Source organism: Pleurodeles waltl, chromosome 8 (genome assembly GCF_031143425.1).
Source record: "Pleurodeles waltl isolate 20211129_DDA chromosome 8, aPleWal1.hap1.20221129, whole genome shotgun sequence".
NCBI classification, from domain to species: domain Eukaryota; kingdom Metazoa; phylum Chordata; class Amphibia; order Caudata; family Salamandridae; genus Pleurodeles; species Pleurodeles waltl.
In genome coordinates, this window is record NC_090447.1 from 357,630,366 (window position 1) to 357,656,975 (window position 26,610).

Consider the following 26,610-nt stretch of genomic DNA (forward strand, 5'->3'; position numbering starts at 1 on the left):
GGGTTGTTGGTTCACTTGAGTGTGATCCTTTGTCAAGCAGCTGCCACAATCCTGGTCAGGGTGGGGCACCAGCAAATCCTAAATCAACCTGTGCTCAACCCTCTGGTAGCTTGACACAGAGCAGTCAGGCTTAACTTATAAGTAATGTGCAAAGTATTTGTGCAACACTTCAAACAATAATACAGTGAAAACACCACACAAAAAGATCCCACTACAAACATAGAGCTTGATGTAATAAACAGAAAAAGACCAACATGACAAGAATCCAATCAGTAGAACCGGAGTTATACATTTTTAAAGAATAAAGTGAAAAACAGCACCTAAAAGCATAAAGCGCCAACCAGTGATATCTGGTTGTGCTGCACTGGGTCAAAGTCAAAATTTCAGGCCAACTGCATCCGAGTGCAGATCGGATACAGTCTCAGATTAGTCCCATTGGTTTACCTTCTCAAGTTTTGTGCTAAGAGTCCCATTCACATTGGAGAGGGTCTGGGAGCAAAGAGAGCATCGCATTCAGCATGGTGGGAAGAGCAGGCCGGGCGTCATGGACGGCAGGCTGGAGCTTCGTGCTGGTTGTCCTCCATGGACGATTGATGCTTGCTGTGGGAAGAGATGGGCTGGCGGTGGCTCATGATGAACTTCAGAGCAAATGGCGGGGTCACAGTCGTGAGCAGCCCAAAAGCTTGACTTGAAGAGCCCATGAGCAACACCATGGACCCTTGGAGCACCACTTGTGGGCCAGGAACAGTATGCAGTAGTGTCCAGGAGATGTTTGGGGAGCCTTTTATGTCTCTGTCTCAGACCAGGAGGCCAGAACACTAGCCCTTGAAGTCCCTTTGGGGTCCCGGGTTCAAGGTGAAGTTGCAGGTCCAGTTCTTTTTCCCCAGATGATAGAGCAGTCGTTAGCAGATCAGTGCAGCAAGGCAGCAATTCCTTCAGAGCAGCAGTTCAGCATAGTGGCAGCCCTTATAGTAGCACAGCAGTCCTTTTTTTTGGCAGAGTATCCACATGTCCAGAAGTGTTCGCAAGAGTGGGTGTCTAAGATCCTACTTTTATATCCTGGTGCATTGGTTCTGGAAGGTCGGAGAACCTTCTAGACAGTGGCCTAGAAGTGCAAGGAGTTCCCTGCCTCCCTTGCCCTGGCTCCAAGCCGGCTGAAGTGACGATGCCGGGTTAGGCATTTTGTGTGAAGGCAGAGCACAGGCTATTCAGTTATAGGTAGGGCTGTGCTCAGCTCCGTCCCCCTCCCCATCCAGACAGCAGACAGCCCATCCAGACACACCTAATCTCTCTATTGAGTGACTGCCTGGGATGAATCCACAAAGTGTAGCTCTCAATTACCCCCAGTCATGTGATTCAGGCCAGGCTATAGGAACAAAATGGCAGAAAAATGCAAACTTTCTAAAAGCGGTATTTTTATAATTGTGATCAAAAACCTGACTTTACCATTAAATAGAGCTCTTCACCACAATTCCAAAGACACTAAACATGACTTAGCTACCAGTTCCCAACTGGAAATGACAGCTTATTAAATGTTATAAGGAATCCCCAATGGGAGGGGTAGGCCTCACAGTAATGAAAAATGAATTTAGGAGTTTTTTTACTACCAGGATATGTAAACATTTAACATACATGGCCAAACTTTTAAGTTCACAGCACCATGCCCTATGGGATCCCTAGGGCCTTTCTTAGAGGTGAAGTTTATGTAATAAAATGGGGGTTTAAGGCTTGGCAAGGGGGTTAATGCCAGGTCGACATGACAGTTTAAAACTGCATTCAGGCTGAGTTGGCAGCCCTCTGACATGATTTAAGTTGCTACTTAAGGCGGTGGCACAATCAGTGGTGCAGACCCACTGGTAGCATTTAATTTACAGGCCTTGGGAATATTTAGTCCCACTTTATAAGGAATTTATAAGTAAATTAAATATGTCAATTAGGTATAAGCCAGTTTAACCATGTTTTAGGGAAGTGAGCACAAGCACTTTAGCACTGGCTAGCAGTGGTAAAATGTGCAGAGTACTAAGCCCAACAAAAACAAAGTTTGGAGAAGACCACCCTGAGGCTGACTGGTCTAACAGAGACCCATTCATTAATAAGCCCCAGTACTTAAAGGACTTAATGGAGTATGGCTGTTCCCACACATGTACAGGTATTATATGTTCACTGCGTCTCCTATCCACTGGTAGCTATCAGGGCATTGTACTAATAGCAGGATAAGTATTGCAAAGAGGGTTCTCTTATTTTTTCAAAACATTTCTGAATACAATTTTCAAAATATCCATTTACATCTCCTTTCCAAACACAGCCCAAGAAATACAGAATATGAAGATGCAATTTAGTTGAATAGCATATTTTGCTTGTGTGACTGAATGCATAAATGGAACTCATATTCTCATGTGCCCTCATTCCGCAGCAGAACACCTGTATCATGATAGGAAGAATTAGCCCTCTTTGAACATATTATATGAAATGATGATAATTTATTCACAGATCAGGTAGCAAAATACCCTAAGACTATTCACGATTACTGCATGCCTTGCAATTGTGGCGTTCACAGTCATCGGTCCAAACATGATTTTGGACACAGCTATCTGTTGGGTCGGTTATAATTTATAAACTTATTTTAATCATCAGTCTTATCTTATTTTAAATTTATATCGTGTATTATTTAACCCTGTTAGGACATATGCTTTTATACTGCAGACAATCACACTCGTCATTCATCCACACACTTTTGGTGGATGAAGGTATAACTTAAATCTCATACCCGCACATTCAATTATTGAATATACATTTGGCCTTCTATAAAGGTCATTTCGAATTTCTGCATACAAGTGAAGGAGCTGTACAATATGCAGTGCACACTGTATGCACAATAGTTTCCTGTGGTGCAAGTTTGTACAACATAGCTACCAGGAAAGGGCTTCCTATAGTGCCAGATGAAGACAGCTCGGAAAAGAAGAAGTGTGCCACCCACCACCCCAACCACAACAGAATGCAGCAACGACTACAGGGGAAGAGCACGCAGAACAGAAATCACACATAAGGACTTCTAAGATAAGAAGCATAGCCATTATTTTGTTAAACATCATATCTTTTTATGATAATATTCTAACAAAAAAGATAAAGTATAATCTTTCATTTTATAGGTGTATCATCCAAAAAATGAAAAGTCAGAACACTGTGCTGCAAAAAAATAATAATAATAACCAGGTAGTTTTTTAAAACAACTACAATGAAATACATTACTAAACGAATAAAACAATGCTCATGTAAAATGTATTGTGTATTTTTTGGACACCTGAGACTACACCTTCTTTACTTGTTCCCCACTGGATTTGAACCTAGGACACAGCAGCACTACATATTGTTGATCCTTCTTCACTTTCAAGTGCAGGTGTGCTAAAGGCGCTGGAGAACATCTGAATATTATGTACGGCCTCCAAAGCTCTAGTCATCTGTACCACTCCTTTTGATACATCAAAGTTGCAATGTGTCATTTTGTTTGGAATATTAATTTTGCGCTGAGACAAGATAGTGATAGTAGATGCTAGTCTTTCAAGAGTTCTCACATGAGTACTGATACCAGGCACCATATGTTGATGTCGTTTTCACAACATTTTAATTTTATTGGACATAAATGTAAATTGACCAAAATGAACCCAGCCTCTACATATTTTGTGCATATGTGGGACTCCATCTGCCAATTTCACCTTCACCCGAAGGTTTGAATCAAAGTCTGCTGATATCTACAGAAATCTGGGTACAACTTTAGGTGTTGAAAGACTTGTCTCATAGAGTTGCTATGTTATACGTGTAGAGAAGGACCTAAGGTCAACAAGGTAACAGAAAAGATGCCTGTTCTCTGTGCCTACCTTCATCCGAGATTTGCGGCGACAAGGTGAAACATTGTACTAAACAGTAAAATTTCCCTGTTTCAGTCAGGAGAGAATTTTTTTCTTTCACCTATACAAGTACATACTCCAGCATTGTTCTTGCAAATAGTTTGTATGGAGCATATAGGACGACAATTACTTATATCGCCTACGCGGCTAGAAATAGTTCCACTGCTCCTGGAATTCACTGTAAATTGTTTGGAGATGCACTGAAATGTTGGATGTGTAGGAGCAAGATATTGACATTAGGTGTAAGTTAGAACTAGAATACCCAATCCGTTAGATATGTAGTACTCGACTCATCATTAGGATGTTTGGCCAACAGTGGACCATTTATTTTTGACTGCTGACTCAGGGTCTGGGTGCTTTTGCTATTAACACTTAATTCCTCCTTCACATCTGATCAAGGGCCATCAAGATTCGGGCCTATTTCTACCAATGCTGCCAAGTGCACTGTAGGTATTGGTTTATCTACACTGATAAACTCCATTCTACTTGGAATACCACTAGCATCTTCATGGCTCACATATGGAAACTATAGGGGTATTGTTGCAGCTTGTGACCCTAGGACATAGCTGACCTAGACTTCTTTTGTGATATTGGGGGCCTATGCTGTTGTCGCTCCCTGCCAGATGTTGGTTCAGGCTGTGCGGGTTGTGTGGTTTCCACTGGTAGGTCAGACGCTGTAGGGGGTGTGCCAGAGACGGGGAAGGTTATGCTTCAACACTCTCTGCCTCATAATGCACTTCCTCGTGGACATCTTTTTCTTTCCATTCTTCAGCACCTGTCAAGGATGACATCTGTGGAAGAGGCAACATGTAAGCTTTCACTACAACCTTAGGAAATATATTTTAAATATAAAAAAAATCTAGTCGAGACACTTCATTAACATGGACGTCATTTAGGGGTCGTCAGGGATTGCAGGGGGCGACCCCTGGTGCTGCCTCAGTGACCCCTGGCCTTAGAGGTGGCAAATTCAGTGTCAGGAACAAAGTGACAGTGAACGTCAGTTGAGGCTCAACTTTCCTTGTTTTCTGTCAATTTGTTATTGCACTACTAGTGATTAATAATATATCATTCATTATTGGTGTAATAAAAATGGAGTACAATTAGCTGAAATATGTCCTTCCATGGTAGTTGAGATAAGTAAGAAATGCTTTTGAAAGGATGTGTGTGTGCATACAGGTGAGACTGCCTTTATGTGAGAGAGTGTGTGTAAGTGTGCATTTGTGTGTATGTGTAAGTATGTGTGTGTGAGTGAAAGTGGGGGTCAAAGGGTGTGTGATGTCACTTCCGTTACCCCTGGCATTTCAGTGACTTGACGTCCATGGTCACTAACATGCCTCTAATGTCCCTTATTTAAATGTTATAATTGACAAAGTAAAAAAACGTTATAATTGATCTAAATTATAACCAAACTACATTTTCCGTAATACACTGTAATGATAACATGGATCATAGTAAACAGATTTTGCTTTTTAAAAAACTGTTATTGTGCAAAAATGTGTGAACCTTACATATATGACCTTAATACTATAGTACGGTATAATGTAGCACTACTGAAAACACATATGTGCTTTTGGCTCTGTGGAGGTGTCAACATTGCTGAATCCAGCAACTGCGTCTGGTGCTAGTGTGGACTCTATGTCCACTTTCAGGCTAGCTGGGTTAATCATCCGCCGCCAGTCCCAACAGTGTCCTACCTTCTGCTTAACAGACACTTAGATTGTGAGCGCATGTCAGACCACTTTTATCTTATTTCACTTATGTTGCAACCGCCAATTTCAGTGGGGTAATTTCTTGCATCCTTTGCAGAAGTGTCTCTCCGTGGCTTCAGGGTCTGTCAGAGAGGATTTACCAGAGTATGCCATTATTAGCCACACACACTCTTTACCCAAAATCTAAATCTCAGCATCACAGAACTTCATTTTTCTTTTTCTCCCATCTTCATGTCTTTCTCCTTCCTGAATGGCCACTTCCAAACATCAAAAATCCATGGGTAACTCTACAGCAACTCTGTACACATGTCCTTTCTCCTAATCTGTTGTAGGACGTGGCATGCTTCCAGGTTATACAACCAGCAACAAGAGAGACTTGCTCTGTTTTCATTTAAAAATGTAGATTTGTCATTTGTGTCTATTATCAATTCGCAATTTGCAAATCTTTGGTTTGAAATAGTGAATAATAGGAAATCTTTAAATAGCGATTTCTAAAAAAACTGCAGTTAGTGTATGAAATTTTACGATAACAGATTGTGCATCCCTATTATTTACAATTAGGAAATCGTACAAAAAATAGTACATTTGGCCCAATGTAAATTACATTTCATAACAGTAAATACGTAGAAAATTAGGATTCTTGCATTCAATGAAAACAGAAAAAAGGTCCATTCTGCAAACAAGGCCCATCCAATTATCTTACAATATAGTAAAGGAACACAAAAGTCTAAATGTAAACTTGACTTTATGTTGAGTGAACACTATTGAATAAGAACATCTCTTGACCCAAGGTAGTAGACCAATGGAGTTTCTATGAGCACCCGTATGGTACTTTATCGAGGGGCTGGTAAACGTTTACAGAAACAAAATAATGTCCAGAGTGTCATATTAGGTAGAATTATGAGGATCGGATGAGAAGTGTCGCTGGAACAAAGCCATAAGCCTTGTAAAAGCCCTACCAATGACACTGGTACTTATAAACCTTTATCTAACGCCCTTTCAGTTGTATCAAAAATACAGTACCTTACAGATAGAATCTTGCTGAAAAAAATGCGATGTTCCTGATTTAGCATATAATAATCTAAGTGTAAAAGAAACAATACTTAGACAAAATATGCCCAAAAGGGGTCAATATAGACAATTGCTGACTGATCCACATTGAGAAGAAATACTTTTGCATGCAACTAAAAACCTTGCTTCGCAGTTCGTGCCTCAGAGACCCGCCAGATGCAACTTTTGCTATGACCTGGCTCAACTGTCTGATGATGGTGAGTTGCCTAAGAGAGTAAGGACATAATTTCTCTCTTAAACTTTGACTGCTTCTCTGTAATCGTCAGACAGGTGCCTGGAGCCAAATTCCAAGACAGACCACAAATACCACGTTTGCACTGAAAGAAAAAGGGATTAGGGGCCAGATGTAGGAAGCATTTTGCATGATGCAAACTGCGAAAATCGCAGTTTGCGCCATAAAAAATGCTCATCGTGATGCTCATTCACAATTTGCGAGTCGGTACCGACTCGCAAATTGGGAATGCGACTCGCAAATAGGAAGGGATGTCCCCTTCCTACTTGCGAGTCGCATCGCAATGCTAAATTGATTTGTGACCGCGAATGCGGTCGCAAAGCAATTCGCGGTTACAACCAGTGTCACACTGGTGATAACCCATTGGCAAAAGGGAAGGGGTCCCCGGGGGACCCCTTCCCCTTTGTGAATGTTGCCCAAAATGTTTTTTCAGAGCATTTTTTCCATTGGACCACTGCCTACTCTGAAAAAACGAAACCAAATGGTTTTGTTATTTTTTTTATTTTGCAACTCGTTTTCCTTTAAGGAAAACGGGCTGCAAAATAAATTTAAAAAACTGCTTTATTTAAAAAGCACTCACAGACATTGAGGTTTGCTGTCTTCAGCAGGCCACCATCCCTGTGAGTGCAGGGACTCGCTACGGGGTCGCAAAATGCGCAGACGGTGTCTGAGACACCGTTCTGCATCCGATTCACAAAATCGGAACTTCCTACATCTGGCCCTTAATCTCTGATATGTTGTTCTCATGCACTGGACTACACCAACAAAAAGTAAGAACACTGAAACCAAAGCTTATTCCATGCAATAAAAGCAAGGTTGAGAACATTTTATCAATTAATAAAATGGACTACCCGTACTGCACTGGTGAAGGTGGTCATAAACACAGAACACATATTATTGGTAGATTTTAGCCTATAGAGTAAAATCGTCAAAGATGGAGGGTTACTTAAATGTTTTGTATCTCATTTCACAAAGTAGAATACATTTTTGATGATAATGGCTGTGAGGGGAGAATCATAAACACTACAGTCTAATTTGTATATATTACAATTAAACCAGGACTTGCACAACGAGTTAGGAAACTAACTTCAGACATGCAATGCAGCAAGCAGACTTTATCATGTATATGTTCATTTATTTGCGTATGTGGTGAGACACATAAGGTACCGTTTGTCCCACAGTGAACCCTGAACCTGGGGGCGAGGGTTCCAAAAGTGAGGTATTGAATAGTCCACTGGTTTAGTGAGAATTCAGCACTTAACCGGAAAATCAACTTTTGAATTAAAGCTTGCTTCACTCAGAAATCTTTAATAGGGGCTTCTGTCTCAGACTGCACCCCAACTCTTTCTTATTGATTACAGCAAACCTTTTTTTTTGTTTTTTTAAAAATCTATTTATTAACTTAATAGTGCAGTTCGTATATTATTGTACTGTGGAATAACACATAACAATAAACTGTTAAACTACGTCCCATTAATGTCCTTTGTGTGGTTTACAGGATGCGTGGGGTGGGTTGATCTACCCATGTCTTGGATAGGGAGGTGGTACATTGTATGTGTCTCTGGACCGGGGGCGGCCTGGCTGCCGGATATATACAACTACAGTTCAGCAGGCAAGCTGGGCTGGGTAATACTTTGGAGATGGTTCTGTCCTAGAAGTGGGCATTACTTTTGCAAATGGAGCACAACATAAGTAGTGCCCGTGCATCCAATGTGTATGAACCCTTCATAGTGTGCAGTGAATGAAGTACATGAGCTGTCTACGGTGATGTGTGAGTAGTCGCTAGGTAGGAAGGCATAGGGGATTCAATGTCGTGCAGTATACTTGGGGCTCATGGCGGATATATGTTGCTCTTAGCCTCTATGCCCACAACAAAGGCGTCCCATATTTCAGAGCCTCCCTGGAACAGCCCTCTGTACTGCAACTGGCGCAGTGTCTGAGCCTCTGCGTGTGAGCATTTTAGTAGGTTGCGCAGAATGATTACAGCAAACCTTCCCTGACTTTGTTAAATGGTCAATAACGTAATGTGTTATTTGTACAACACTATTGCAAAGCACTTTAAAGAAATCATTTTATATAATAATATTATTACCAAGTTGAAAATGATACTCTTTTTTATTAACTTGGAAGGCTGAAAGACTGACTTGCTTTGCCGGTATTCAAACCTGAGACCTGCAGCTAACACTCATGTAAGAAAATGCCTTCCTTGGCATGGTTACCCCCTAACTTTTTGCCTTTTGTTGATGCCAGTTATGATTGAAAGTGTGCTGGGATCCTGCTAACCAGTCCCCAGCACCAGTGATCTTTCCCTAAACTGTACCTTTGTTCCCACAATTGGCACAGCCCTGGCACACAGTTAAGTCCCATGTAAATGGTAGCCCTGGTACCAAGGACCCTGTGGCCAGGGAAGGTCTCTAAGGGCAGCAGCATGTATTATGCCACCCTGGGGACCCCTCACTCAGCACATGCACACTGCCTCACAGCTTGTGTGTGCTGGTGGGGAGAACATGACTAATTCGATATGGCACTCCTCTAGCAAGCCTTACAGCCCTGAGGCAGGGTGCACTATCCCACAGGTGAGAGCATAGGTGCATGAGCAATATGCCCCTACAGTGTCTAAGCCAAATCTTAGACATTTTAAGTGCAGGGTAGCCATAAAGAATATATGGTCTGGGAGTCTGTCAATTACGAACTCCACAGTTCCATAATGGCTACACTGAAATATGGGAAGTTTGGTATGATGCCAGTGTGGGATTTATTGAAAAATACACACAGAGGGCACCTTAGAGATGCCCCCGCATGCCAGTCCGACTCCTACTGTTAGGCTGACCATTTCCTGCCAGCCTGCCACAAACAGACGAGTTTCTGCACACATGGGGTGAGTGCCTTTGTCACTCTGTGGCCAGGAACAAAGCCTACACTGGGTGAAGGTGCTTCTCACCTCCCCCTGTAGGTACTGTAACACCTGGCGGTGAGCCTCAAAGGCTCATGCCTGTTGTTACAGTGCCCCAGGGCATTCCAGCTAGTGGAGATGCCTGCCACTCCGGACACAGCCCCGACTTTTGGCTGCAAGTCCAGAGGAGATAATGAGAAAAACAAGGAGGAGTCACCTACCAGGCAGGGCAGCCCCTAAGGTGCCCTGAGTGGAGGTGAACCCTGCCTTTAGAAAATCCTCATCTTGAGTTTGGAGGATTCTCCCATTAGGAATAGGGATGTGCCCCCTCCCCTCAGGGAGGAGGCACAAAGAGGAGGGTGTAACCACCCTCACGGACAGTAGCCATTGGCTACTGCCCCCCCAGCCCTAAACACACCCCTAAATTGAGTATTTAGGGGTGACCCTGAACCCAGGAAATCAGATTCCTGCAACCTGAAGAAAGAAGGACTGCTGACCTGAAAGCCCTGCAGAGACGACGGAGTCACCAACTGAATTAGCCCCAGCCCTACCGACCTGTCTCCAGACTCAAAGAACCTGCACATTCATGCATCCATGCATCCAGCGAGACCAGCAACCTCTGAGGACTCAGAGGACTGCCTTGCACCCAAAGGCCCAAGAAGCTCCCGAGAACAGCGGCATTGTTCAGAAACTGCAGCAACTTTGCAACTTTAAAACAACTTTAAAGAAACTGTCACTTCCCGCCAGAAGCGTGAGTCTTCACACTCTGCACCCGACGCCCGTCTCGTGTTCAGGAGAACCAACACCGCAGAGAGGACTCCCAGGCGACTCCAACGACGTGTACACCCTGATTCGACTTCCCTTCACACCCACAGCGACGCCTGCAGAGAAAATCCAGAGGCTCCCCTTGACCGCGACTGACTGGTAATAAAGGAACTCGATGCCTGGACCAAGCACTTCACCCACAGCCCCCAGGACCGTGAGGAACCACCTACCAGTGCAGGAGTGACCAGCAGGCGGCCCTCATCCTAGCCCAGTTGGTGGCTGGCCCGAGAAGCCCCCCTGTGCCCTGCCTGCATCACCTAAGTGACCCCCGGATCCCTCCATTGCTTTCTATGGCAAACCCAATGCCTTCTTTGCACACTGCACCTGGCCGCCCCTGTGCTGCTGACGGTGTGTTTTGTGTGCTTGTGTGTGTCCCCCCCAGTGCTCTACAAAAAACCCCTGGTCTGCTCCCTGAGGACGCAGGTACTTACCTGTAAGCAGACTAGGACCGGAGCACCTCTGATCTTCTTAGGTGCCTATGTGTTTTGGGCCCTTGTTTGACCTCTGCACCTGAACGGCCCTATGTTGCTCGTGCTGTGGCTTTGTGGTTGCCTTGAACCCCCAACGGTGGGCTGCCTATGCCCAGGGTACTTACTGTGTAAGTGCTTTACTTACCTGAGAAAACTAACCAAACTTACCTCCCCCAGGAAATGTTGATTTTTGCAGTGTCCACTTTTAAAATAGCATATTGCCATTTCAACCAAAACTGTGTGTACTACTGTTTTAAATCAATGTTCTCTACTTACCTGTGTGAAGCACCTTACATTTTATGTACTTACCTGAAATCTTGAATCTTGTGGTTCTAAAATAAATTAAGAAAATATATTTTTCTATATAAAACCTATTGGCCTGGAGTTAAGTCTTTGAGTGTGTGTTCATCACTTATTGCCTCTGTGTGTACAACAAATGCTTAACACTACCCTCTGATAAGCCTACTGCTTGACCACACTATCACAAAATAGGGCATTAGTATTATCTAGTTTTGCCACTATCAACCTCTAAGGGGAACCCTCTAAGGGGAACAGAGCCAACTTCCTTCAACACAGGTGAAGTAATCAGGTAGACGGCATAGTAAGGACAAGAAATCTTTTATTTGAAGAAATATGGTGCCCAACAGACAGGACAGGCATCCATGAAGCAGAGTTGCAACAAGTGACTCGTGGTAATCCCAACGCTAAGTAAGTAAACAAAATAAGAACCTTTATGAGCAGCGAGAGGAGAACAAAGGAGGTGGTCACATTGCGTCCCAGCACACAGTGTTAAAGCAAAACCTAAAAGAAAACAGATTAATGAACAGAAGAGTACACTTAATAAGAAATACAACATCATAAAACACCACACACCTGCTCCTTTGATTATAAATGAGAAAAATATAATGAGAATAACAAAGAAAAGTAGAAGCAAAAATGGATAACGTGCAAAACAACTAAAACATAAGAAAATCATCAAATTTCTTAGGTAAACAAACTTCCCTATTTGGTAGTTCTGGGTGACAGCAATTTCCTCAGAAGAGAGTTCACTCATAGAATCATAAGTGAAGCCTCTGACAACCTCACTAAACTCATTCAAACCTAGGGTCCCAAAGTTATCAAGAAGAGCCTCATTAGATTCAGATGATACTTGAATACCAATATCGGAGGTTTGTTTAGAAGATTCCCCAATGAAGGGTAAAGAAGAATGTGAGAATGACCCAGAATAAACATCACAGCTCTTCATATTCCTAGTGTCTTACATAGACCTCCTTGTCCAGAACATCTTTATGAACTTTGGCAAGTCTGTTTATACTTCACAAGAAATTGGTAATTAGCTTTGCAGACGTTTTACCCTTAATTGCAACTTTGAAAATTTTAGAGGAAAACCTGAAATCACCAGGGCAATTTGACTAAACAAAATCCCCTACAGATAACCCAACTGCGTTACCTGTTTGATTAGTAGTGGATGATGAGCTATCTCATGAGCAACTTTAATTTTTTAGAAGGTTGATTATTTTTAGTAACTTGATGAGCAAACATATTGCCATGCACCTTAACATACATAACTTCAAGATTGAACACTGGTAATTTTTACTTGACACAAGACACAGTAAAAAGACAATTGTGGCAACCTACCCTTTAATAACAATGAAGGAGAAAAACCTGTGGTTGATTGAGGAGATGTATGATAGGCCCAAATCTTTTCAGCTACAAAATATTTAACATCAACTCTATTGGCACCTGCAGCTCGATTGGATTCAACCACAACTCTATTGAATCTTTCAACAAGTCCATTCCTATGTGGGGAATACAAAGTAGAAGTTACATATGTGACACCTCTAGCCTTAAGAAAACTCTCAAAATCTTGCGAGGTGAACTGTACACCATTGTCAGAAACTATGCAATCAGGTAAGCCTTCTGTTTAGGAATATTCTAAAAGAAAATCAGTAACAACCTTGGTGGTTGGTTGAGAAATCCGCTTGACCTCTACCCACTTAGAAAAGTAATCAATGAGTACTATTAAATATAAATTGCCTGTTGAAATGTTTTCATATGGGCCTATCAGATCCCCAGCCAACTTCTGTCATGGTTTAACAGAAAAATCTGATCATTTGTAGTCAGCCATGGAGATAATTAAGGACTTATCTGAATTTGCACATATTACACATTGCTTTACATATGAAGAAATTTGATAAGCCATGTACGACCACCAAAAAAGCTTCTCTAACTCTTTTGTTTGTACCAGTTTCACCTAGATGCCCTTCATGGCACAGTTCTAAAATGGTATGCCTGATTTTGTTTAGAAGAAACAACACAATTGTCTTTTAAAACAATGTACTTATTAACGTACATGGTGTTCCTAACTTTGTTTCTTCTTATGCCAACCTTTATGGGTAAATTCCATTGCCAACAATAACCCCTCATCTTGTTGAGTAGCTTCCAGACTACTTTCTTTCAAATGTTTTCCGGACAACCCATCCAAAACACCCTCCACAGTTGCAACCACACACTCTTTCACCATTTCTGAAAGATCAACTGGGCAAGCTCCTGGCAATCTGGATAAGCAATCACCAATGTCATTGTATGACCCGGGAATATAATTAGCAGTGAAGTTGTATTCATACATTTTAGAAAGAATTCTAACTAAACTTGCAGAAGCCTTTCCCTGCCATCGCCATTCAACAACGCTAACAAGGGTTTGTGATCATTCTTCACAAATACATTTTTAGCCCACAAATAAGTTTTAAAATGTTCAATACCCCATGCACAGGCTAAACCTCACGCTCTATGGTGGAATATTTACTTTCTGCTACTGCGAGTGGTCTTCAAGCAAACACAATAATTTTAACTGTGTTATTGTGCTTTTGACTCAACATGACACCCAATCTATCCAAACTTGCATCAACATTCAGTATGCACTGTTCTTTATATTTAAAATGTGACAAAGAGACAGCATGCAAAGTGGACAATTTGATTGTTTTAAAAGCATTATGATGTTCCTGTACCCATCTGAAACATTCACCCTTCTTTAGTAATAATCTGAAAGGTGCAGTTATCTTAGAAAGTGTGTTAACAAATCTGAATAAAACTCTCAGAGACTCAGAAATGATCTTAATTGATCCTTGTCTTTGAGAGCAGGCATAGCCCGAATGGAGTCAAGTAGCTTGCACTTAGGACAGATACCCTTGCTAGAAATCACATGTCCTAGATACTCTACCTTTTGGGTGAGAATCTCACATTTTTCCATTTGAAGAGTCATGCGTTTGTCATGTAAAATTTGTAGAACAGAGGGTAACCTAGAATTATGTGTTTCTACATCACCTGCATAAATTATAATGTAATCTTGAAGTGCGATGACGCCCTCCATATCTCTAAAAAGGGAGAACATGAGCTTTTGAAACAATGATGTGACTGATGCTGTGCCAAATGGCATCCTTATGTATTTAAAAGTCCAATCAGGAGTAATAAAAGTGGCCAAATGTCTACAGTCCTCTTCTAACTCTATCTGGTGGTAAGCAGACTTGAGATAATGGGTAAAAAATTTAGCTCCACTAATCTGAGCAGGTAACTCTTGGAACTTTGGAAGGAGATGACAGTCCACAACAAATTGTTTGTTAACGGATCTCAGATCCACAAACAATCTTAGCAAGCCAGTTTTTTTTATTTAACAAGAACAATGGGGGACACCCACTATGAAACATCAACCTCTTCAATAACTCCATCATCCGGTAATTGTTTGAGCAAACTACTAAGTTCCTTTCTGGCACTTAATGGCATATCTCTAAGTGTGTGCTTGACAGGGCAAGCATCAGGTTTGAGAACAAACCTGAGTGTGAAACCTTTTACAACTCCTAAATCTTTGTGGAAAACATATTGAAGCTGATTAATAATACTTTCTATACCTTGGTGAACTGTCATACAGTAAACAGGTGAATCTACTGACAGTTCCAAGATTAGGCCCATGATTCATGGATGTTTCCACCAAAGAATGTCTTGGCTATTTTCAGCTACATAGACCATTTCCAATATGGTGTAAGACTGATAAGAAATAGCAACTATAAAGTAGCCTAATTTGTTAATATTGGAATTCCTGTAACCAAAAGCTATAATGTCACAGAGTTGCAAATTTCTATTCAACCACCAATTGTTAAAGAACTAATATGATACAAATGCAAAAAGAGAACCAGAGTCAACCAGCATAATGGACCTAACACCAAAAATGGCAATCTCACACAACGGAGAATTAGGTGTCTCTTTATAAATCTCATAGCAAGTTTCTGCTCTTCCAACTATCAACACTGTGTTTTCCATCCCATCTTCAATGAGACTTAATGATATTTTCTTGAATGGCATGGGTAACATGTTGAGATCTGCACATATTAGAAAAGTGTCCAATTTTGCCACACTTAAAGTAGGTTTTACTGTTGGCCGGACATGAAGACTTGTTAGTATGAACACTGGAGCCACATTTGGAACATTTCCCTTTACCTCCATTTGAAAAGGATTTGTTTTTAGAACACTTGTTTCTGTTGAAATTGTGAATCATGGCACATCAGAATGACTTTCCTTTTCATAATCAAGCACTTTAAACAATCGTGTAGATCTTTGAGTTCCCTTGGCAACTTCAAAATCTTCACTGAGAGAGGGGTTTTTATATCTGAGAAGTTGTTCCTGTATTTTTTTATTAGAGCTATTCAAATAATCTGATCACATATGTACTGCTCAGTAATAGCTCCAAATTCACAATTGGCCAAAACCTTCAAAGCTGCCACATAGTTCTCAATGGGTTCCAAAGCCATTTGATGCCTTGAATAAAAATTAAACATTACATGAGAACATGTGGTTCCACAGTAAAATGTAGTTTAAGATTAGCCAATGCCTGTGTATTCATCATAGTCTTCAACACCTTGAGGTGTGGGAACTTGAGGTAAGTAGTCAAACATTTCTTGTGCTTCCATGCCAATAGAACTGAGTAAAAGACCTTTTTTCTTGCCACATTGAACGAACTGCCATCTATAGCCACCATAAAATTGTTGAATGTCCCCATCCACCTACTCCTCGTCATGGGTAAATCACCAGGATTTTGGAACAAAGGAGGTGGAGGAGTGTAACACTGCTGCATGCTGAAAACAATCATACACAAATGGTAAAGGAATTACACACAAGAACAAATATGTACCTGAGGTGCATCCAAAAATAGTGCACAATGTCTGGATGTTTGTAAATAAATTTGCAGTGGCTAGGTGCAAGGTAAGAACAGTACCATGTAGTGTGGTGATGCAGCGGTTTTTATCAGACCATCGTTGGAGAGATGTATGAGGCTGGGTTTACTTTACAAAAAGAAAACACCTTTAAAGATGGCGTCAAGTATACCACGTGAGTACCGGGTAGTTCACAGCTCAAACGTGCACAAAACAGCAGTGCACAGCACGGACATGACGTCAAGTTCAGCACTGTGTCTGCTGCATTCCAGAGTGAATGCAATATAAAGATGGTGGTACATTAGCAGCATAATCGCAGGGTGGCTCGCAGTCCAGGCATGCTCCATTAGCAGTGCACAGCCCGAGGATGACGTAGGCAGCACAGCTTACCGGCGATACTGTGTTTTGATCTGAAACAAGATTCGATGTCCACAACCTCAGTAGAAAGCAGTGTCCCAGGCAGGATGTGGAAAGTTGTCAAACATGATGGTAAGGACTACAACTTTCTTTAAATGTTGACTCGCTGACTAGGAACGAAAGAGAGAGTACTTCTGTCAAGACGATTTCCACAGTTAGGGACCATTAAACTCATCACTAAAATGAAGTAATTAGGTAAATGGCATAGTAATGAGAAGAAATCTTTTATTTGAAGACATATGGTCCCCAACAACCAGGACAGGCATCCACAAAGGTGAGTCGCAACAACTGACTCTTGGTAATTCCAACGGTAAGTAACTGAACAATATTAGCACCTTCATGAGCAGCGCGAGGAGAACAAAGAAGGGAGTCACCTTGCGCTACTGCACGCAGTGCTAAAGTAATACTTAAAAGAAAACAGTTTAATGAACAGAAGAGTACACTTACAAAATGCAAACATTATAAAACAACACAACAGGTCCCAGCAGTGAGTGCTCAAATCGCTTTGCTATCTTACTGACTAAATATCATCACTGCAATCATAGAAAAGAATAGGAGAGCACATGCCCTCCAGCTAATTAGGACCTGCTCAGATGATGAAGTTTATATACAGAAGTGCATGGAGCCAAAATGAAGCCTCTCTAAATAAAATAAAAGTTATTAAAATATTTTATTATTAAATAATAATTTATTTGTATTTATATTTTAACATGTAATTAAATGTGTGTGTGTGTGTATATATATATATGTATATATATATATATATATATATATACTTACAAGTCTACATAAATTAATCATTTATTTTAACATTGTTTCCCATAGGATTCTTTTTAAATCTCAGTAGCCATGGCCATGTGTGGCACTGGACTTACTTTAGGTCTGAGCTGGAGTATATTTTGAATAGCAGAGGGCTTCCTTTCTCATCACTGTTCCCTCTCACTTAGTAATAGGTATGTACCCTTTTGCAACCACCCCTGCTCCCTCTCACATATACTACTAAGTAGGAAATGTACATGTGTGAGGATCTCCTAGTAGGAAAGATAGGAGAGGTTGAGGTTTACGCCTGATTGAATTGCATTGTATAGTAAGTACTGTAGTACTACGTTACATACTACAAAATGAAGTTTGTGAATTGGGCTTTATATCTGCAGGACTCCTACTGTTCCCTAAGATAGTGCTTTATGTGTCATTGCAGGGGATAGTGTCTGTATAGTTAAATCCCATGCAGAAAATTATCAGTAGCACTTCAGTGCTTTTGTTGCCTGTTTTAAGTACTCAGCATAGCATATGCATCTGAATAAAGAATGGATGGCTCATCCTAAATGTGACCTTCCCTTACCATGATCACTGAAGAAGTACTCACAGGCACAAACTTGGACTGTGAAGAGAAATCCCATGATGTCACAGGTTTTATTCAGACAAGAGTATCTAAAATATTGGCTATAGGAATGCCACATGGGATCAGTCACACCCGGTCACTAAATGTAAATATGTCACACCTCTCATAACACCCTCATTTGAAGGATGCCTCACTTCTCACTCTTTGTAAGCATTACATCTGAAACAGTGCAACCCCATTCTTCAACTGGCAAACCGTGTAGAAGGGAAGACGTGAACAATGGCCCACAAGGAATCATTCATTTATTCACATGAAAACACTTGAGATTAATATATGATATCTGGCATCATATATATATATATATATATATATATATATATATATATATATATATATATATATACACATATATATATATGTCGTCTTCCTTCAAACAATCGCGATCCATCAAGAAACAACAAAAGTCCCAGTCTCCATGGCTTGCTAACGTGAGTCTTTAATGGCACACAAAAATACTCAACAGGTTTCGGAAAATAACTTTCCTTGTTCACGAGCATCGAACCATACGGCCATCTTAGAATTAATTTTTGCACTAAATATTCATGATAATATTTATATTAACATCAATGGTCTCATCGGTCAAGATTATTTTCAAAAAGTTCCCAAGTGGGCTAGATATTGCCCCTGAGAAAAATTAAAGCTTGTTTACGCCAGCCATAATAAGCTAATAAATAGAAAGGAAAAACACAAAGTGATCTTTTATCTATGTAAAACAATTTTGCACGTATTTTTTACTCAAGTTTACCATCTATTAAAACATTGTTTCTATTAGCCTGCTGATTTACATATACAACCCATAAAAAGGATACAATAGCTCCTTTGCCTTCGATCTCATACTCGTCCTACTTGGAAAACACTCAATATGTCCCTTCGTGTTCTATCACTGCTGTGACTGTGAAAAAAACAAATAATAAATATAAAATATAAAACTGACATTAAAAATGTTAAAACACATTTCAGATGTAACCTGTGGACAAACAGTCAGATCGCATACAAAGACCCTATTCATCAAAATAAGGATAGAAAAGTATACCTTTATTAACTACAAATTCCAATGCACCTATTTATCACCACCAACTGAGGGATGTTAATCACCTACATGTACTGCCATCTCCTCATCCAAGTTAAGACCTATAGGATGGAGTGTATTGAACCTTATGATATATTTTTACTCCAATCTTCTCAACAGTAAGACTCTATTACCATCTCTTTCACTAATTGTGATTCTGTCCAGAGCCACAAACCTCATCAAATTAACTTTCTGTGAGTGAAACTCCTTGAAATGCCTGGCTGTTGAATACGTTTTGTCATGATGTACTATGGCTCGGGCATGTTCCAATACCCGCTTCTTTGCTGTGTGGATAGTGCTACCAATGTAAAATGTATTACAAGGACATACTACTGCATAAACACAGTAGTCTGAAAGGCATGTTGTTTTTTGATGATAAATGGTTTCAAAATTGTAGGAAAATTTACCTTTTTTGTGTTCACACTGTGCCTACAAGCTTTGCATTTTCCACAAATATAAAAGCCTTGCACTGGATTATCAATTTTCTCTTGAGGTACTATGCTTCTACTCAAAGAATCATTTAAAGAAGGGCTTCTCCTGAATGTAAATAAAGGAAAATCACCTAATTTCTGGAAAAAGTATCATAAATTTTCAAAACTGGCCAGAATGTATTAAACATCTTTCTTATTTCACTAGTACTCTCATGGTAAGTTGTAATGAACCTGATAGGTTGCTCCATCTTTTGTTCTTGTTATTTGTTTTTAGTAACCAACAAATCATCTCTCTTGATATATCAGACCTTAAGAATCGCCTTATCTATTGTAGATTTGCTGTAACCTCTCTGCAAGAATCTCTCAGTCATTATTTTCACTCCGTGATGGAAGACTTAACCTGAGCTGCAATTGTGTCAGGCTCTCAAAAACTTTCCATAGGGGATACTTTGTATTATATTTTTAGGATGACTGCTCCTAGCACAGAGCAGGCTATTACCAGCCGCATCTGTCCTATATAAGATACTTGTTAATTTACTCTGCTCCTTCCAGATTAGCACATCCAAGAACTCAATTGTTTCTGAATCTATCCTACTGGCAAATTTCAAATTTAGAGAATTGTCATTCAAAATATCAACAAAGTCATACGCTGAATCTACATCACCTTTCCAGATACAGAAGATGTTGTCTATATACCTAATCCACAAGGCTACATGTGATTTAAACAGGTCAATATTATCAACCACCTGTTCGTCCCACCAGCCCAGGAATATGCTGGGGGCAAAACATGTACCGATTGCAGTTCCTTGTGTTCGTCTGTATATTTCCTTGTTAAATCTGAAAACATTATTCATGAGACAGATTGACATCATATCCAGAAGCATTTCTGTACGTAACAGATAAGACAAAGATCTAGCCCTTAGGAAATGTCTGGTTGCTTGAATACCCAGATTGTGGGGAATACTAGTGTAAAGACTGTTAACATGTAAACACGTAAACAAATAATCTTCTTCCAAAGGAATATCATTAATCAGTTGTAGGAAATCAGTGGTGCCCCTAATGTATGAGGGAAGTGCTTCAACAAAAGGCTGTAAAAAGAAATCAACGCACTTGGAAGTATTTTCCAATAGGCTACCCTTTGTTGAAACTATAGGTCTTCCTTGGGGATTCAAGGGGTTCTTATGTAGTTTAGGAAGGAAGTACAAGGCTGGTAATTTGGGGAATTCTTTTCTCAGGAATATATATTCATCCCATTCTAACAAATCCCTATCTTTCCATCCCTCTAACTTATCCATATATTTATGGTTGGCTTCCTTAACTGCCTCCCTATTTGATCTCTCATAAGTTATACCATCCGATAACTGACGTTGCCCTTCTTCCAAGTACATTTGTGTCAGTAGAATCACCACATTTCCACCTTTGTCAGATTTCTTAATCACAATATTACTGTTGTTCTGTAAAGATTGGATAGCTTCTCTATACTTAGGTTCAAGATTATTCCATTTTGCTGTCTGTTTATATCTCAGCTTCTTCATGTCTTTAATAATCCCTCTTTCAAACACATTCAAGGCATCATTACCTACTGGGGGGAAAAATACTGATTTAGTTTAAAACCCCTTGCACAACTTAGATCAATGTCAATATTGGTATTCCTCAAATTAATGAAAGGATCAGAATCTGAAATCATATCACTGTTTAACTCACATAACTTAAGTAAAATTTCCACATCGCTGACCAAAGGTTTAGATGGTTTAACTGTATTCGTATTTCGTTTCACTTTGGGTTTAGTAACAAACCATTTAAGCAATTTCAATTTTCTAACAAAATGAAACAAATCAATTCTGCTCTGAATGGAATTAAAATGTGTCATTGGACAGAAGGATAGCCCCAGTGAAAGTACCTGAACCTCAGAATCAGTCAATACGATTTTTGAGAGATTAACCACAGTCAGTTTGTCTTTCATTTGGACATCAATTAGCCCCTTGTTAAAACTCCTACAGGGCTTTTTGCTTTTGTTCCTTTTGCGTTTCCTTTGTATGTACTTCTTCCTCCGCGCCTTCCTCTTCCGGATACAACCTTCATTCTTCCTTGGGTTAAGAGGTTGAATTCTTTTAAAATTTTGGTTTTTACTCCTCCAGCCTCGGACTGAGTCGAGGCATCACTTTCACTGTTATCACTCTCCTGTTTATTCTGATTAACCAAGATTCCATCACTTTCAAATACTGTGTGAGACTCAGCTTTCCTTAAATCCATCCTTCGGTCTATATTGGAACTCTCTCATGATCTTAGTTGGTCTGTCCTTATCTGGTCATACTTTTTACTAAATGTTAGGATCTGTCTTTTTTTATAATCCAACTGATCTGTTAATAATTTGCGCTGTTTGTTCATTTTCAACTCTTCTGCTTTTTCAAGTTTGCCTTCAATTTTCATAATCTCTCTGTCAAATTCCTCTTTGGGGCACAATTCCATTAACTGCATTTCTATTGAACCCATCTCCTCAAGTAAAACTCCCACTCCTTCCAAGCATATTTTATAAAAATTTTGAGCATATTGGTGCTGCACTGATGATTATTGGCAGCCCATTCCTCCAACATTTCAGGATCTGGGTTCACATATGTGGGAATCACAAAAATTCTTAACCCTCTTGGTACTCTATCAAATTCGATGTACTTCTGTAATGTCACTGCTTCCCACCATTTGGACTGCTCTCGTTTAGAATGTTTCCAAAATAAATCCTACAATTGTCTTTTATTTACCTCCTCTCTATTACTTGAGATGCTAGAATTCTCTTCAGAGATCACCTGATCGTCAAATAGTTTATCTGCAGCCTTATGTCTTACATGTCTGATCTGCCCACTTCGGTAATCTTGGCTGATGAAACCATTGATGTTAATATAAATATCATTGTGAATATTTAGTGCAAAAATTCACTCTAAGTTGGCCGCCACTATTGCTCCTGATGCAAATGTATTTATAGCATTAATGTATATGGGAAGGGAATCTTGTCAGAGGCTTCAAGGTTAAAGCTATTACTGTCAGCATTATTCAATCTTTGTAACGTAGCTGCAATGATTAGAGTATGGATGAACCGGGTTTGGAATGTTGTGCAGCCTTTTTTAATTGCCATCTTTATTGTTTAAATCTAAACCATCGCAAGATGGCCGCTGTTATGAGGGTCCGGCTGGCTATATAAGATTATGTAGTCCGTTCTTTGTGTTAGTTGGAGTTTTTCACAGAAAAGGGTTATATATGGAAACTGTCATTATGTTCGATACTCGTGAACAAGGAAAGTTATTTTCCGAAACGCATCAAGTATTTTTGTGTGCTATTAAAGACTCACGTTAGCAAGCCATGGTGACTGGAACTTTTGTTGTTTCTTGACAGATCACGATTGTTTGAAGAGACGACGAGTGGATTGAACGTAAATAGGGGGTTGCTACCCCATCCCAGTCTGCCGCATTGTGGAATAAGGACTAAGCAACTTTTTTCTTTTTCACATTTGGATATAAATATATATATATATATTTATAACACATATAAGAGGACAAAACAATGAAAACTTTGGCTTGCAAACTTTGTGAATTATATTCAGGTGTATTTACAGAATACAAGCATTGCTGGTGGTGCAGGGCAATGTGAAAAAAAGTGTTTGAGTGAATAAGTATAAAAGGTGCCACACAAGTGGACAGCAAGCAGAATATAAATTCAGTTGAAATTAATTATAGCCAGTAGACCAATGAGATTCAGTGAGTTGTATGGAAATAATCATCTTGTCTGCTGAATGTCAATGTTTTGAACCTAACTGGCAAAACTTAAGTGGCTTGCTTCAGGACAAGGTGCATCAGACTATTAGAGATTGAGGGGCTCATTACGACTTTGGTGGGTGGCGGAGGCCGCCCGCCAAAGTCCAGCATAATCTATGCGGCAGTCTCTCCTCAGGCCCTATTACCAGTTTCCCGCTGGGTCAGCGGGCGGAAACACCATTTCCACCCGCCGACCGAATGAGAAACTCACCACAACATTGACACTGGTTCGTAATCGACCCGGCGGCAATGTTGTGGTGCATCAGGTGCAACAGCACCCATCGTGTTTTTCACTGCCTGTAATAATTCGGGCAGTGAAAGTGCAACAGGCTATTTATAGGGGCCCCTTCACTGCCCATGCCAAGTGCAGGGGCCCCAATAAGGCCCCTTGATGCCCCCTTTCTGCATGACCTTGCATGGCAGTTGGACTGTAATGCAAAGGCTGGCGGAAAGGGGATTTGTAATCCGGAGGGCAGCACTTCTTGCAACGCTGCCCTGGTGGATTACGACTGCGAGACCGCCACGCTGTCACCTGGCGGCCACCTGGCAGTGCTGACAGTTGGACCATGGGGAACATAAGGTATATCTATTCTGCCTATATTAGGCAGTACTATTCCTTCCCTTTGTTAGCACCCCCCCTCATTTTCTTCAAATGTGCTTTCTCCAACTGTACTGCAGAGTAGATGACCATGAGCAATAGGTTCTCTGAATCCACAAAGGTGGGAGAACCACTTGATTAGGATAATTTATATATACCACCACCTGAACTGTGATCATGGGATCCAGTAAATTATAACTGCCGGACCCTGTTCTGGGAGGGCACACAGCAGACAGGGGTTACTGGGCCCCTAGTGGTGGCAATTGAGATCATTTGCTACTGGTGTCCTGGGGTGCATCCTACTATGGCTGTGTAAACTGGGCCAAAGTCAACCCTTTACTCGTTTGACTCTCAATGTTGCAAGGGCGAGTAGTCACAAACTGATAAGGTAGGTGGTGTGTGATGGTGGGAGGCAGAGCTCTGAACTCAAAAGTTAACCAACAGTCACAATAATATAATGTCCAGTCCAGTGTTTATATTTTAAGTGTCTTAATCTCACAGCAGAACTAAATATTACACATTTCAAAAGGTACATTATGCAGAGTTACCAAAGTGTGTATCCTAACAGTGAGGCACTAGATTCCCTTGTCTCCTGGTAATTGTCTCTCCTCCCACCATGGTCAGTTTTCCAGGTACTACTGTCCCTATTCCTTTGTGGGATTCGGTAAAATTAGTCTCAAGTGCAAACGAATTCAAAAGTTCTCAATATTTTGAGGAGCAACTCAGTTTATTGTCTCTTATTGTGTCTTTAAACAATAGGCTCATTCACGTGGCCCGGGCTCGCCCAAGTGCCTTAGTGTCTTGTTCTTCTCTTGCAGGCAGGTTTTCATGCATTTTTTTAGGTGATCCTGGTGGTGCAGCTGACAGGTTACACACATGGTCTCATGGCTTGGCTCTTCTTCCTTAAGAGAAGCTGATGCAGAAGCCTCACTCAGGCCAAGGTTCATAGGTAAGTCTCATGGGTGGAGGCTGAATGCACTGCAGCATCTACTTCCACAGCTGGTTCCTTAGGGGTGAAAGTAGTCCGGAGATAGGTGACGGCAGCTGCAGCCTTCAGACTGAGTTTCTTGTGACAATGATTGTGGGGGCAGACTAGTCTTCAGACCAACGAGGGGTTTCCTCTTCAGCAGATATTCGATAAACGTTGCCTTGTTGGCAGATGTAGTAAACTTCTCTCAAACCTGTGTCAGAACACTGAGGTATACCTCTTGTTATAGGCTTGGTACACTTTGCCCCTGAACTGCACAGAAAGTCTGCAGGACCCCCTTTCTAGCATGGGTCACTCTTGGATCACTGTTGTGGGTCGTCCTTTTGGGCTCTTCACACAGGGAGAATAGTGACATCTTCTTACTGGACAGTGTTTCTGCCTGCAGAGAGAGTAGATCTCAGAGATCATCTTTGGCTGCACAGAAGCTCTTTAAGTACTCGGTGGAGCATTCACTTCTTTAATCAAGAACACTTTGGAACTGGAATAAATATGGGTGATTTGGATCCCACGTTTAAGCAGATCTTCCAGAAATACCCCAAGCTTCAGAAACGGTTTGGGGTGGTTCCCCCTTAAATGTTGTGCAAACCTGACTTCATGCTTCTGCACAGCCTGATATCACTAAAGCTAACGCCAAAGAGTAGTTCTTTATCTGAAAATACAGGGAAAATTAATGAATTGGGAGTACTGTCATATTTATTTTAAAAACACTTCTTCCGTACCATCAATTAGGAAACTCACCCTGAACCAGAGGGCGTCATATTTACTTTTAATTTGACCGCCTCTAACATTTTCATAGATGACCTTGTCTGCCATCCACCAGGCCCCAGAACAGTTTTTGTATGCAAGATTCCCAGAAACGTTGCGCCCCACGTTATGCTGTCCTCTTCTTGGGGGATTTTAACTTTCATTTAGAAAATGCACTAACAATGACACCTTTGGGCTTGTGGAAGTTAAGCACATAAAAGGACTAAAACAGCTCCTCAAAGATCCTATTAACTCAGCAGGCCATTTGCTGGGAGAAGTCTTTACCAATAAGTACCCACTGCCCTCTCCCTTTAATATGGTCACACCATGCGCCACCCCTATCAGCATAATTATTCAAGAGCATCTTAAATCTGTACCCAGACATAATAGGGTGACAGAGACCCATCCTTGGCAGATGTTTAATACTGTGACATAGTCAGGCCCTTGAGTAGTGCCAACGCAATACACCTAACAAATATGATTAAAGCAGAAACCCACTATAAGTTGTGGATAGTTCCAGGGCTTAATTTAATTGACCCAATTAGAAATAAAAAAATGGCCCAAATAAACCCTCTGAACCTTTGAATATGGCTAAACTTCGACAACAGAAAAAATTGCAAACAGAATAAAAATGGAGGTAAAATCACATCTCTGATATGAAAGAACTATATCAACAATGGGTATTGAAAAACAAACGTCTGAAGAAGGAAGCTAGGCTGTATAGTGCATTTTATTTCCTGCATCACCAGCACCAAGAATCCATGGTGTGAGCTTTTTTCCATCACGAAGAAATTGAAAAATGATGAAGTCTGTAACCTGGATGTCCCTCCCTCTCAAACGCTCTTTGAC

At 40.7% G+C, this 26,610-nt stretch overlaps 1 long non-coding RNA gene across 1 annotated transcript in view; it reads right to left on the bottom strand.

Annotated features, from left to right (window-relative positions):
- Window positions 1-3,205: 3,205 nt before the first annotated feature.
- LOC138249099 (uncharacterized) overlaps window positions 3,206-26,610 on the bottom strand; it is a 97,002-nt gene continuing 73,597 nt past the window's right edge. The window contains exons 2-3 of the long non-coding RNA XR_011194715.1: window positions 12,744-12,904; window positions 3,206-4,696 (exon numbers count right to left, since the gene is read on the bottom strand). This is a non-coding gene — a long non-coding RNA (uncharacterized lncRNA). The remainder of the gene's footprint in view (window positions 4,697-12,743; window positions 12,905-26,610) is intronic.